The 12,505-nt window shown below is 40.5% G+C and overlaps 1 protein-coding gene across 4 annotated transcripts in view; it reads left to right on the forward strand.

Moving 5' to 3' along the window:
* MINPP1 (multiple inositol-polyphosphate phosphatase 1) overlaps window positions 1-12,505 on the forward strand; it is a 68,982-nt gene that overhangs the window by 36,581 nt on the left and 19,896 nt on the right. The window lies entirely within an intron of this gene.

A 12,505-nucleotide genomic window follows, 5' to 3' on the forward strand; every position in this document is an offset into this window, starting at 1 on the left:
CTAGTAAGTGCTGGCACAAAAAAAGCATGGCTTTGGGGTATTTCCACTGCTAGTCAATAGGGGCAGTTACCCCTTGTTACTGGAGGGGGACAGCTGTGACTTTCTGTTCGTGGCGTCTATAAACTGAAAGACAAGGAAACTAATTTCTTTGTTGCAGGTTTGTGGTGTACCCAATATAAAAATGTTGTATTTTGGCTGGAATAATTAGGGTTCAATAGTCTGAGGCTATTCCAGTATTCTATGTAATATTCCCCAAGAAAATTAGACCTGTCACTTCAGACATATTTCTACTCAGCTTTTAGGTGGCGTGGGAGACTTTGTAAACTGAAAGCAGACTTTCATTGAGTAAAACACAGAATACATATGAAAAGTTGGGGCACTAAAACAATATGCAATGATGCCTGTGTTACTAGGACCAAAGCACTAAGATGGGAGAAACTGTGGATAAGTAAAGCTCCATTTACACAGGACAATGTCTGTCTTCAGACCTTGCACGTCCTTTGCAACCACCTTCACAGATAAAACCATGGTACTTTTGGGGGGAAAAAAACAAAACTGAAGTCTTACTAAATAGTCTTTCTAATTTCACTGTATTGAACTCTCATTTTCCAGATTACGTGACATCCATTTTCCCTCCAGACATATTGGTCAGATTCTGCATCAGCCTGCCTGGCTCTGGGCTATAAGGCTCTGGGCTCCCCCCACAACCTGCCACAGGACCACTGCTGGAGAGCCCCAAACCTTGGGTTAGATCCAGGCAAGCTGCAGTCCAGCTCCTTACCTTGGGCTGGTAGTTCCCCAACCCTTTGTTAGAGCTTTCATTTGGATCTTTTATTTCCCCAGAAGAGGGTTGGATTTTGTTACTCCAAAGCAGAGTGTTGGAAAATCCTCACAGAGTGGGGGAAATAATATATCCAGATCTCTTAGAAGCTGCTATTTAAACTTCTTTTAGGTAGGGCTGTGAAATTCCATTTAATTGGTTAACTGGTTAAATATTGTTTAACTGGCTAACCCATTAAAATGGGGGTGGTGGTTGGGGAGGCCACCTGCCTGTGGCACAACAGGGGTTTCAATAGCCCAGCTGGCGTGCCCTGCCCATGGCACACCCTGGTCACCGGGGACTAGGACTGCTTCGGCCCGGCTGCTGTGCCCACCCACCATGGATGAGAGCTGCTGTGGCTGTGCTGGAGTGTCCCCCATCTGCAGCAAGCCCCACGGGGTTGGAGCAACCCCCTGCCCGTGGACTCTGCTGTAGCCTCCACCGGTTAACTGGTTACATGTTAACATCCCTACCTCTGGATATAATTTGATAAAAGCTAGTGATTTATATTTTTTAAATAAATTAGCTTTGAAGTAGTATTTTTCTTCCTGATTGTGAAACCTATTTCTATTTACTCAAAATATGTGTGAATTAACTCTTCATGGCCATGTTCACACTTGGCCAGAATTTTGAAAGGGCCGTGCTAATGGCCAAATAGGAGAATACTAATGAGGCACTAAAATGAATATTCAGCGCCTCATTAGCACGCTTCCGGCCACAGAACTTCAAAAGTGCCACATTTCGATTGCGCGTGGCTCATCTAGATGGGGCCCTTTTTGAAAGGACCCCACAAACATCGAAATCCCCTCGTCCCTATCAGCTAATAGGAGTAAGGGGATTTTGACATTTGTAAGGCCCTTTCAAAGTGCCACAGCTGGCAGTATGCACCTCATTAGTATTCTCTGAGTTGGCCATTAGCGTGGCCCTTTCAAAATTTTGCCCAAGTGTAGATGTAGCCTATATCATCTATTTTAAAAACATACTTCGACAAAAAAGTGGGTTATATTTAGGAAAAAAAGTGTTTTGTAATTTTCCTTTACCATAAGACAGTGAAATAATCTATTGTAATTCCGATGGGCTCAGAACAATTTAGTCTTGTATAGTAAGTAATTTTTGGAATTGCAAAGCTTTTCCTTTAGATGGGAAACTCCAGAATTTCTTGTCTTGGTCTACTTTTGAGTATTCAGGAACTGACTTCAACATCACATTCCTTAATATGCAGCTATTGTACTTTTGTAGTTACCCCATTATATTCACTTGTTAAAATTCACACTCCCATAATTTTGTATAGATTTGGTTCCCAAAGGCTGGTTTTGAGAACTGGTTGGAATGTTTTTACTGAATAGGGTTATTTGTCATCTGTTGTGAATTGGAGATAACTGAAGATGCAACTTAATGTATCAAGATACAACTAAATACTGGCATTTAAGAGAAAACACAGAAGTATGTTTTGACCACCACCCTGTTGTCCAAGTATTTAGCTAGAAGGTTGACTGTCACCTGTTCACATAAATCTTATTGTTTCAGTATTTTTGACTAAACTTTTGGGTGTCAGTAATTAAATATGGACTCATAACTCAGTTGAAAATTTTCTTTACATCACTATATTTTGATGATAAAACCCAGCAGATTTTATCCATTAATTGTGAAATAACTTGCTTAAGTTTAAAAATTACTCCAAAAAATGCATAATTTGTGTGCATATGTGCTTTGCAGAAAGAGCCATAATCTTCATCTGTTTTTCTTCTCTGTGCTAATGTTAAACAGCATGCATCTTTTGAATGCCATGATAAATGAACATAAGTAGTAGCAGTCTAGTATTTTGTTTTGTGTACAAGGTAAAAATTGAAATCATTAGATGTGAAAGATGTTACAGCTTCAGTTGATCTGTGGCTTCCTATCCCATGTAACCTATTTTCCTAGGAATTGTGGATAATGTAGAATTCCTACAGTTAATAATTTAATGGTTGCCAGTACATTTTGAAGAAAAGGCACTATTTCTTTGGCACAGAAGCAGTGGATAATTGGATTTAATAAACTTAAAAAATGAGAGTATAGTTGATCAATCTGTTACATAACATTGAGTTTTATGTAAGGAAATGGTCACATGATCATTCTCTTATAAAGGTTGACCATTTTACAAGCAGAGGATTTTCATTTGAGCCATTATACACAAACAATGGATATATGGTTTATACAGAAAGATCTGTGTTTGAGTTTTGTTGGGTGTTCAACAGGGAAGAAAATATCTAGAGGTATCTGAAAGGTAAGTTGATATGTCCAGCAGGGTTATGTTTAAACATTCCCAGAGCATAAAATATCAGCTTTAGCAAGAGAGGACAATGGGCAAGTGTTGGGTTAGTTCTGTGCTGAGCAATTTTTAATTCTCATTGTGCTCACTTTTGTGTTAACTTTCAATTCTAAAGACTATTTCTCAATGGCATTTTATCAAGTGGAAGTTACTCTTCAGGAAGGTCTCTTGATTTTCATGACAGTGTGACTTCGGGGCTTCTGAGACCACAATAACAGGATTATGTAGAAAATAACTCAGGATTTTACATCTATGTGTTGTGTGTTAAGTAAATAACTGGGTACTGTGACATGCACTAAGGCTTTCTGCTTTCTGAAATGCCATTTGTGGGTTTTAAATACAATCTTGAGAAATGCTTTCACTACTGTCAGTTTTTTCTTAACTCTTGTGCCATAACCTCTTTGAGTGCAAATCTTCATGTATTCCACAGTGGGGATATGCATTCAGAGTTGGAAGACTTTGCAAGCAGAGTCAATTGACCCACCTCTGTGTCTTTGTTCTCTTTGTGCCTCCCGATGACAAATAAAGGGTTGGGTGAGCTGTCTCTAGAGTCCTATCAGTACCATGAATACAAGTATGACCCAAAACAGATGGGGGTGTGTGTGAATAAGTAGACTATGCAGAAAGACGACACATCTTGAAACTTCCTATAATGTAGTACCTTTTTCACTGAGTGCTGGTCACTACGTCTATTCTACTGTGGGTAGCTGACAAGTTGTACTCCAAGAGGATGGTGTAAGAATGCTGGGAGTAGTACTGTTTGAAGGACACCAAACCAAAAAGATGAGTCAGCAGTGGAGGTGTTAGAGGTGGTAGGCTCTAGTAGACTGAGCATGGGAAAGGATTTTAGTAGCATTTTAATAGAAAACAGTAAAAATGTACAGGAATTTTCAACTCTAAGAATAGGTGAGAGAGTGTTGGAAAACTTACACTTGTAAAACTTAGAGCCAGTTCAGGTTATGAGAAGGGTTCCCTCTATTTTTTTCTCTCTATTGGAAGAATAAATATTATGTGCACCAAGGCATTTGCAGATGTTCACCACTAGTAGAAATAGGTGCTGCCCACGGTGGGTGGCTGTGGATGCTTTGCTAATCTGCTGGGCATCATCTGACTCTTCCCTGGGTGGCCAGCAAAGTGCTCAGCCTACAGAGAACACTGGTGATGAGTGTGCTTGCATACTAAGGGAATTGACTGTTGAAGCTACCAAGGATAAAATTGTTTTGCCATTACGTTGCCGCATATAGGAGTAAAAGGTTGAGTCCTTCCCTGAGTGGCTTGCTTGGTTCATAAATTTAGGGGTTAGGTGAAGTGGGGAGGGATAGGCTCTGACTTAAAGCTGCATGAGGGGAATGGAAGATAGTTAGTGGTCCTTCCCCTTTCTCTCCCCAACACACTGGCCAGTTAAGATGAGCTCCTGAGAGGAGGGAGCAGCCCATATGGGTCTTCAGTAATTTATACCTTCCAGCAAAACTAAGAATTGAGGATCTTCCTTGGATGATGCAATTCTGTATTGCCCCTTACATGAAAGTAAGAGAGTGGTCACAATTCAATGCCAGGTCATGGGGAGTCAAGAAGCAATAGGAAAGTACCAAAAAATGAAGGAGGAAACACTGAATTCTTGAAAAAGGAAATGTCATCTTGACCTCTATTGTCCAATATAGGTATGTATATGCATATGAATATGTGGGTGTATGTATATATGTAACTTCAGCCTCTTTATAATAATGGAATAAATATTCAGAGATGGATGTTATCCATGGCTGTATAAAATCCTGAGCAAAAAGCCTTGTGATTTTTATAAAAAAAAATTTGACTAGAGAAGCTTGATTTGGGGAATGCAATTACAAAATAAGTGGCTGAAAGGAACACAGGAACTCCTGTCTACCTGGAACTGAGTTTAATGTTGACTTTCAAGTACTCTATGTTCCAAGATAAATTTTAAATAAGTTTGACAAACTGAATCAGAAAGATCAACAGAAATAAATAAATGAGGCAATATTGTTGTGCAAGGGGGAAAAAGGTCAAAAGATATGCAGTTGAAGGTGAATGTGGAAAAGAGATGCTAAAAATAGTATTTAACAGGTATAAACATAAAGAAGTAAGAATTGTTCAGGTTAGCACAGGGGGTATAATTAAAAGTGAATAAAAACGGGAAAACTGAGCAATCATCTGTCAATAGAAGCCCATTTTTGGTACTTCCAAAATTCAACTAAATATAGGACAAGGAAATGTGTATTAGGGTATGATTAGAGCTGCTGACTAAGGACCCCACTCTGTAGGCAGCAGCGTGTAAGAGTGGCAATACCATACTTTGCCAGCCATTCTTATTTTGGTGCAGCTGTTGGCAGTAGCTGTGCCTTCGGATCTGAATTCATGGCCAGCTGCCCCAGCTCTCCAGCTGTCCAGCTCTGATGGCAATGCTCTGCCAGCAGCTGGGCAAAAGTAAGGGTAGCTGTACTGCAACCCCTGTACAATAACCTTGAAACCCCCACGTGAGTCCTTTTTGGGTCAGGACCCGTAAATTTGCAGCAGCATGAAATTTCAGATTTAAATGTCTGAAATCATGAAATTTATCATTTCAAAACTCTGAAATTGACCAAAATGGATCATGAATTTGGTAGAGCCCTGGGTATGATTCTCTGTTGATTTGGGGTGGCCTAGAGATAATCTGTTGGGTCATTTCAGCTTCTCTTGTCTAAAATTTTATTATTCATGTTTTATCACCCTGAGTACCTCAGTTAAGTGTCTTATAAATCTTTTCAACCTCAAATGAACTGATGAGTGCACACCGCTATTTCTGACTGTTGTTTTAGCCTTCTGTCTGGGGAAATTCTTAATTAACTTAATTTTCACTGTGGTTTTGAAGTACATCCAGATAGCCCCAACCTTGCAATGGGGCTTTCTGCTTGTGGGCTTAGACTAGTATGATGCCCTGTTTGTCATTGGGGCTGTGTCGGGGCATGCACACAAAGCAGCTTGCAGGATCATGATCTTAGGTGCTACAATATAATGTTTGTTTATAATTCGCTGAACCTTGGTCTGCAAGGTGTGGTGCATGCTTGGCACTGCAGCTAGCAGTGTCAGGATCAGCTAGCTCTTCTCACTGTGGGAGGGTGAAAAGCGAAAAGTTGTAGCCTGTTGATGACCTGTGTTCATACAAGTCAACCCCACCTCCTAGCAGTGCAGACTGGCAACTGCCTCCGTAAGGAGGCAGGCTAACAGGGCTCTGGCCGCCTGGAGAGGGATGGGCTTCGCCGGGTTTGAAATCTGCCCAAGACACGCCTCATGACAACTAACATAACTTACTCCATACCAGATCAGTCATCACCCAGGTTAACGAGGACTGCGCATTCCGTCGTCCACCAGGATGGTTGTGTTAAGTCAGCTACTGGTGAACCAAAATCCTTGCGTGCAAGAAAATACCTAACCAAACGCATATGGAATGTAAGATCACTAAATCAGACAGGTTAGCTTAAAGAACTGACCTATGAAATGAAAAACTACACCTGGCATATTCTTGGACTCTGCGAAGTAAGATGGAAAAATTTTGGGGAGCTCAGAACAGATATTTTATTCTATTCCATTTTATTCTATTCCATTTTGTTCTATTACAGTAGAGAAGAAGATAAACACCTTAATGGAGTAGGTCTCCTAATACATAAAGACATCAAGAACTCAGTTCTAGCTTGCTGCCCGATATCTAGCAGGATCATGTCCATACGCTTGAAAGCTTCACCATTCAACATTACTGTCATTCAAGTGTACGCACTGACTACTGACTATGATGATGATTACACGGAAAGTTTCTACAGTCAACTTCAGAATATCATAGATGCAATCCTGAAAAAAGATATTGTAATTGTACAAGGTGACTGGAATGCCGAAATAGGAATGGACGCCATAAACAACTGGGAGAATCTCATTGGGCCCTCCTGTAATGAACTGACTAATGACCGAGGCTTCCGATTATTGGAACTTGCCAGCTACAATAACTTAGTAGTAGCAAACACACCTGGCAGCTCATAAACCATCAAGATGTTGGACCTGGCACAGCCCCTATGGACAACATCATAACCAGATAGATTACATCCTAATTAAAAAGCGTTTCTGGTCTGGTGTGACTGTACACAAGACACGTATCTTCCCGGGAGCAGACATTGGGAGTGATCATAACCTGGTCCTAATGAGTTTTAAGATACGACTGAAAAATATTTCTAAACCAAAGAACAGTCGCATTAAATTTAATCTGGACCAGTTTAAAGACCCAAATACTGTCAATGAGTTCCAGGCTGTGACAAGAGGGAAGTTTGCTCCCCTGCCTACACTTGAGCAAGACCTAGAAATACTCACTAAAAGCTTCAAAAACGTAGTCACAGAAACAGCTACAGAGATACTAGGAACATATCGTCCCAAAAAGAAACAATGGATTACAAATGAGATTTTGAACTTTTGTGACCAACGAAGAGAACTTAAGAAAAAGAAAAAATCAGCTGAAGGAGCAACACAATATAGGATAATTAACAACAAAATAAAAACCAGTATGAAAGCAGCAAAAGAAAATTGGATTGAAAACTGCTGTTTAGAGATTGAAGAGAGCCTAAATGCAAACAACAGTAAGAAAGTTTTTAGAACTATTAAAGGGTTAACACAGACTAGGGAACACAGAATAAGCACCATACAAGACGAAACTGGCAACTACCTCACTGAAGAGAAAGACGTTATAAATAGATGGACGGAATACTGCTCTGCGCTCTACAACTATAACTCCAATGGAGAACCTAATGTTCTGAAAGTTAACAACCCAACAGAAGAAACAAACTTTTCCATTCTATGGGAGGAAGTTGAAGCAGCCATTAAATCGCTAAAGACAGGCAAATCACCTGGCATAGATAACATCCCATCTGAACTTGTAAAAAATGGAGGCAGCAGTATGGTTGACATACTCATGATGATTTGCAACAAAATATGTCAGAGTGAAGAACGGCCAACAACTTGGACTAAATCACTAACTATAATGCTTCCGAAAAAAGGAAACCTACAGTTTTGTGAAAATTACAGGACTGTCAGCTTACTTAGCCACCCTAGTAAGGTGATGCTGAAAATCATACTGAACAGACTAACACCCCAGGCCGAGAAGATTATTTCTGAAGAACGAGCTGGTTTTTGGTCAGGCAGGAGTACCACTGAACAGATTTTTCAACCTATCTGTACTCTGTCAGAAATACAATTCACATCAGCAAGATCTGTACCTTGTTTTTATTGATTTTAAAAAGGCCATCGACAGAGTTTGGCACACAGCACTGTGGGCAACAATGAAGCAATTTAACATCAACAGTAAACTCACTGACATAATTAAAAATTTATACAAAAAGGCCAGTAGTGCAGTATTATTTAATGGTGCCGTTGGTGCCTGGTTCCGTACCACTGTAGGAGTATGACAGGGCTGCATACTCTCTCCTACACTTTTTAACATCTTTCTGGAACATATCATGATAGATGCTCTAGATGGCCACTCTGGAACCGTAAGTATTGGCGGTCAATCTATAACCAATGTACGTTTCGCAGATGACATTGTTGGACTGGCAGGGAGTGAAAAAGAACTAAATAACTTTGTTAAATGCCTAGATAAAACTTCAACACAATATGGCATGGAAATAACGCAGAAAAGACACAACCCATGACCAACAATCCTAGGGGTATAGCCACACAAATATCCATAAAACAACAGAAATTGGAAAAAGTAAAACAATTTAAATACTTAGAGTCGATCATCTGTGATGCCGGCACAAAACCAGAACTACTCGCCAGAACAGCAGTAACAACCACAGCAATGGCAAAATTAAAACCGATCTGGAAAGACAAAAATGTATCCCTAAAGTCAAAAGTAAGGCTCTTGCAAGCTCTTGTACACTCCGTCTTTTTATATGCTTGTGAGACCTGGACTCTAACAGCAGAACTGGAGCGCAAGATCAAGGCCCTCAAAATGAGGCTGTACCACAAGCTTCTTAACATCCCCTGCACAGCACGTATAAGTAATGAAGAGATCAGAAGCATCATCAACTCAGCAATAGGACCTCATCACGACCTACTCTCCAGAGTGAAAAAGAGAAAACTAAGATGGTATGGACACACAATGAGATCATCAGGCCTGTCCAAGACCATACTGCAAGGCACAGTCAATGGTAAAAGGAGACGTGGCAGACAGAAAAAGCAATGGATAGACAACATTGAAGAATGGACAGGGATGAGCTTTGCTGCAACTCAAGAATTGGCGCATGACCGCCAAAAATGGAGAGACACTATAAAGAATGTTGTCATGAAGGCGCCCCAACGACCTCGGTCAAGGGACTGATGATGATGATGATGATGATGATCTCCATCTACCTCTGATCAGATGCAGATTTGTACAGATGAAGAATGTTTTATGTATACTGATGCTTTATTTTGAGAAATTTGTGAGCCCATAGGCATATTATTGGTAATTTGCGTGCGGGGGTGGGTATTTCCCACCCCTGTACTGCTGTCAAATGCTTAGTGCACACCACTTATATAAATCACACTCAGGAGAAGCATGATGGTCAGACACTCCCATCTGTCTGCCATCCTGGAATCCCAGAATGAGTGGTATCTGCCTGGAGCACCAATCCAAGATGCCATGGAAAAGTTGCTGTGGATTTTCTGGCCCTCTGACCACTATTTCATGTTATCCATCCACATGAGCACCCATGGTACAGCTAGGTATGACTCTGGTTAGATAAGCAGCAACTGCAATGATCTGAGAGTAAGAAAATGTGCATGATATGCCTGCATAATGAAGGTAGCAAGAGATGTGCAAGAAAACTGAATATTTTATTCGTAATGAATGGCTGCAGTGACCTAAATATAATACACCTTCCTTAGTATGATACATAATTGAAGAATCTGATACTATGCCTATATATTGGTTTTTGCTAATGTGCAAAGTAGATAATTCTGCCATGGGTTATACTGAACCAAAAGAGAAATATACCATTTTTTAATTAATCATTTTTTGTTGTAGTGTGAGTTGAAGTTCACACTTAAGTTGTCATGTCAAAAACACACTTGAATTTTATTACAGTTGGATGTTTGTTTACTTGCTGTATTAATAAGTTCATGCAATTGACATAATTTATACCTGAGCATTAATTTGCCTTTTACTCCTTGCATGTTTGTCATAGCATTTAGAGGTTCTGAAGGGCTGACTAGCAGAATTGCTGTTTTGAAACCTTCAAGCTTGCAGGCTTCGAGATGATTGCAATTTGTGGTCTTTATTAAGTCATCCAGGGGTGCTATCTCTTGGATTCACTCTCGTGCACAAGAGGGTATAAAGGGCACTGTCACGTAAATGCTGAACGGTCTTAAGTATTCATCTTAGGGCATTTGAAGAAGAACAGATAGATTAAACACAAGTTGCATTACAGTGCTAGTAATCTTTGCTGTTTTCTGTAAAATAAGCAATCCCCCTCTCAGCACTATGAGGGGGGGAAAAAAGACAAATGGTCATCCTCCTATAGATTGTCTTAGTTACATGGAATACTGAAGATTGAGTAAATAGGCAATAAACACTTCAGTTTTTCTGTCAGCTGTTGTCTCCTTTACGTTCTTGTTAAGTAATGGACCTACATTTTATCTTTTACATTCTTGTCTTGTAACTCATTTTGTGCCTTTGCCATTCTGATTTTGTCCATACATGTTTGTGCTCCTATTTTGTCCTTTTCCTTTATATATTCCTTTGTTTCCACTTTGTAAAATTGCTTTGATTTTTTTCAAGTTATTAAAAAGGCCCTCATGCACTCATTGTTTTTTTTACTGTTCTTATCTTACCTCCACATTGGGATAATTTGCTGTTGTGTCTTTCTTAGAAACTGCTACCTCTCTAGAGCTCCTTTTTCTATAGATCTGTCCTATGTGACCATGCCTGCCAGTTCCGTGAGTTGCTTCAAGTCAGTTGTCTTTATTCTGCTGCTCCGGTTCTTTCCTCAGAATCATAAACTTGTATTTTGTGGTCACTTTCGCCCAAGTTGCCTCCTGCCTTCATATTATATCTCTTTTTCAAAATAAAATCTAAAATAAAATCTTTTTTGCTGTATCTTCTGAAACAAAAATATTGTTAGCAGTACATTCTAAAAACCTGTTGGACAATCTGTGTCCTGCCATTTTTTCTCAAATATTTGAGCAACTAAAGTCCTCCATTATCTATAGGTCCTGTGCTTTGGATACTTCTGTTGCATGTTCTAAAAAACATTTCATCCATTCTTCCTACTGAATTAATGGCTTTATAGTCGATCCTATCATGATATTGTCCCTGTTCTGTTTTTCCCCCTTTTTATATTTCAGCCAGATTACTTTTCACCAGACTTCAGGGCAAGTGTTACTCTCTTAGGCTACGTCTACACGTGAAGCCTACTTCGAAGTAGCTTATTTCTATGTAGCGACATCGAAATAGCCTATTTTTGATGAATAACGTCTACACGTCCTCCAGGGCTGGCAACGTCAATGTTCAACTTCGACGTTGCGCAGCACCACATCGAAATAGGCGCAGCGAGGGAACGTCTACACGCCAAAGTAGCACACATCGAAATAAGGGTGCCAGGCACAGCTGCAGACAGGGTCACAGGGCGGACTCAACAGCAAGCCGCTCCCTTAAAGGGCCCCTCCCAGACACAGTTGCACTAAACAACACAAGATCCACAGAGCCGACAACTGGTTGCAGACCCTGTGCATGCAGCATGGATCCCCAGCTGCCGCAGCAGCAGCCAGAAGCCCTGGGCTAAGGGCTGCTGCACACGATGACCATAGAGCCCCGCAGGGGCTGGAGAGAGAGCGTCTCTCAACCCCTCAGCTGATGGCCGCCATGGCGGACCCCACTATTTCGATGTTGCGGGACGCGCAACGACTACACGGTCCCTACTTCGACGTTGAACGTCGAAGTAAGGTGCTATTCCCATCCCCTCATGGGGTTAGCGGCTTTGACGTCTCGCCGCCTAACGTCGATGTTAACTTCGAAATAGCGCCCGACACGTGTAGCCGTGACGGGCGCTATTTCGAAGTTAGTGCTGCTACTTTGAAGTAGCATGCATGTGTAGACACGGCTTTAGTGTGTAAAGCAACCTTCCTCCCTTTTTTACATGCCTGTCCTGTCTGAACAGACTTTATCCATATATACTATTTCAGCTATGTGAATATTTCAGTAATGCTGAGTCAGTAAAAATAACTTCCGCTACTTTTGTAAAAAGAAGAGTTACCATCTTTCATTGTTATAAAATACATTTGTAAATGCGAGTTTTTTAAAATAGGTTTTGGGTTAGTAGGTCACCTTTTTATCCAAATGGGATTTTCGTAAATGTCAATAT

Source organism: Carettochelys insculpta, chromosome 7, assembly GCF_033958435.1.
Source record: "Carettochelys insculpta isolate YL-2023 chromosome 7, ASM3395843v1, whole genome shotgun sequence".
Taxonomy (NCBI): domain Eukaryota; kingdom Metazoa; phylum Chordata; order Testudines; family Carettochelyidae; genus Carettochelys; species Carettochelys insculpta.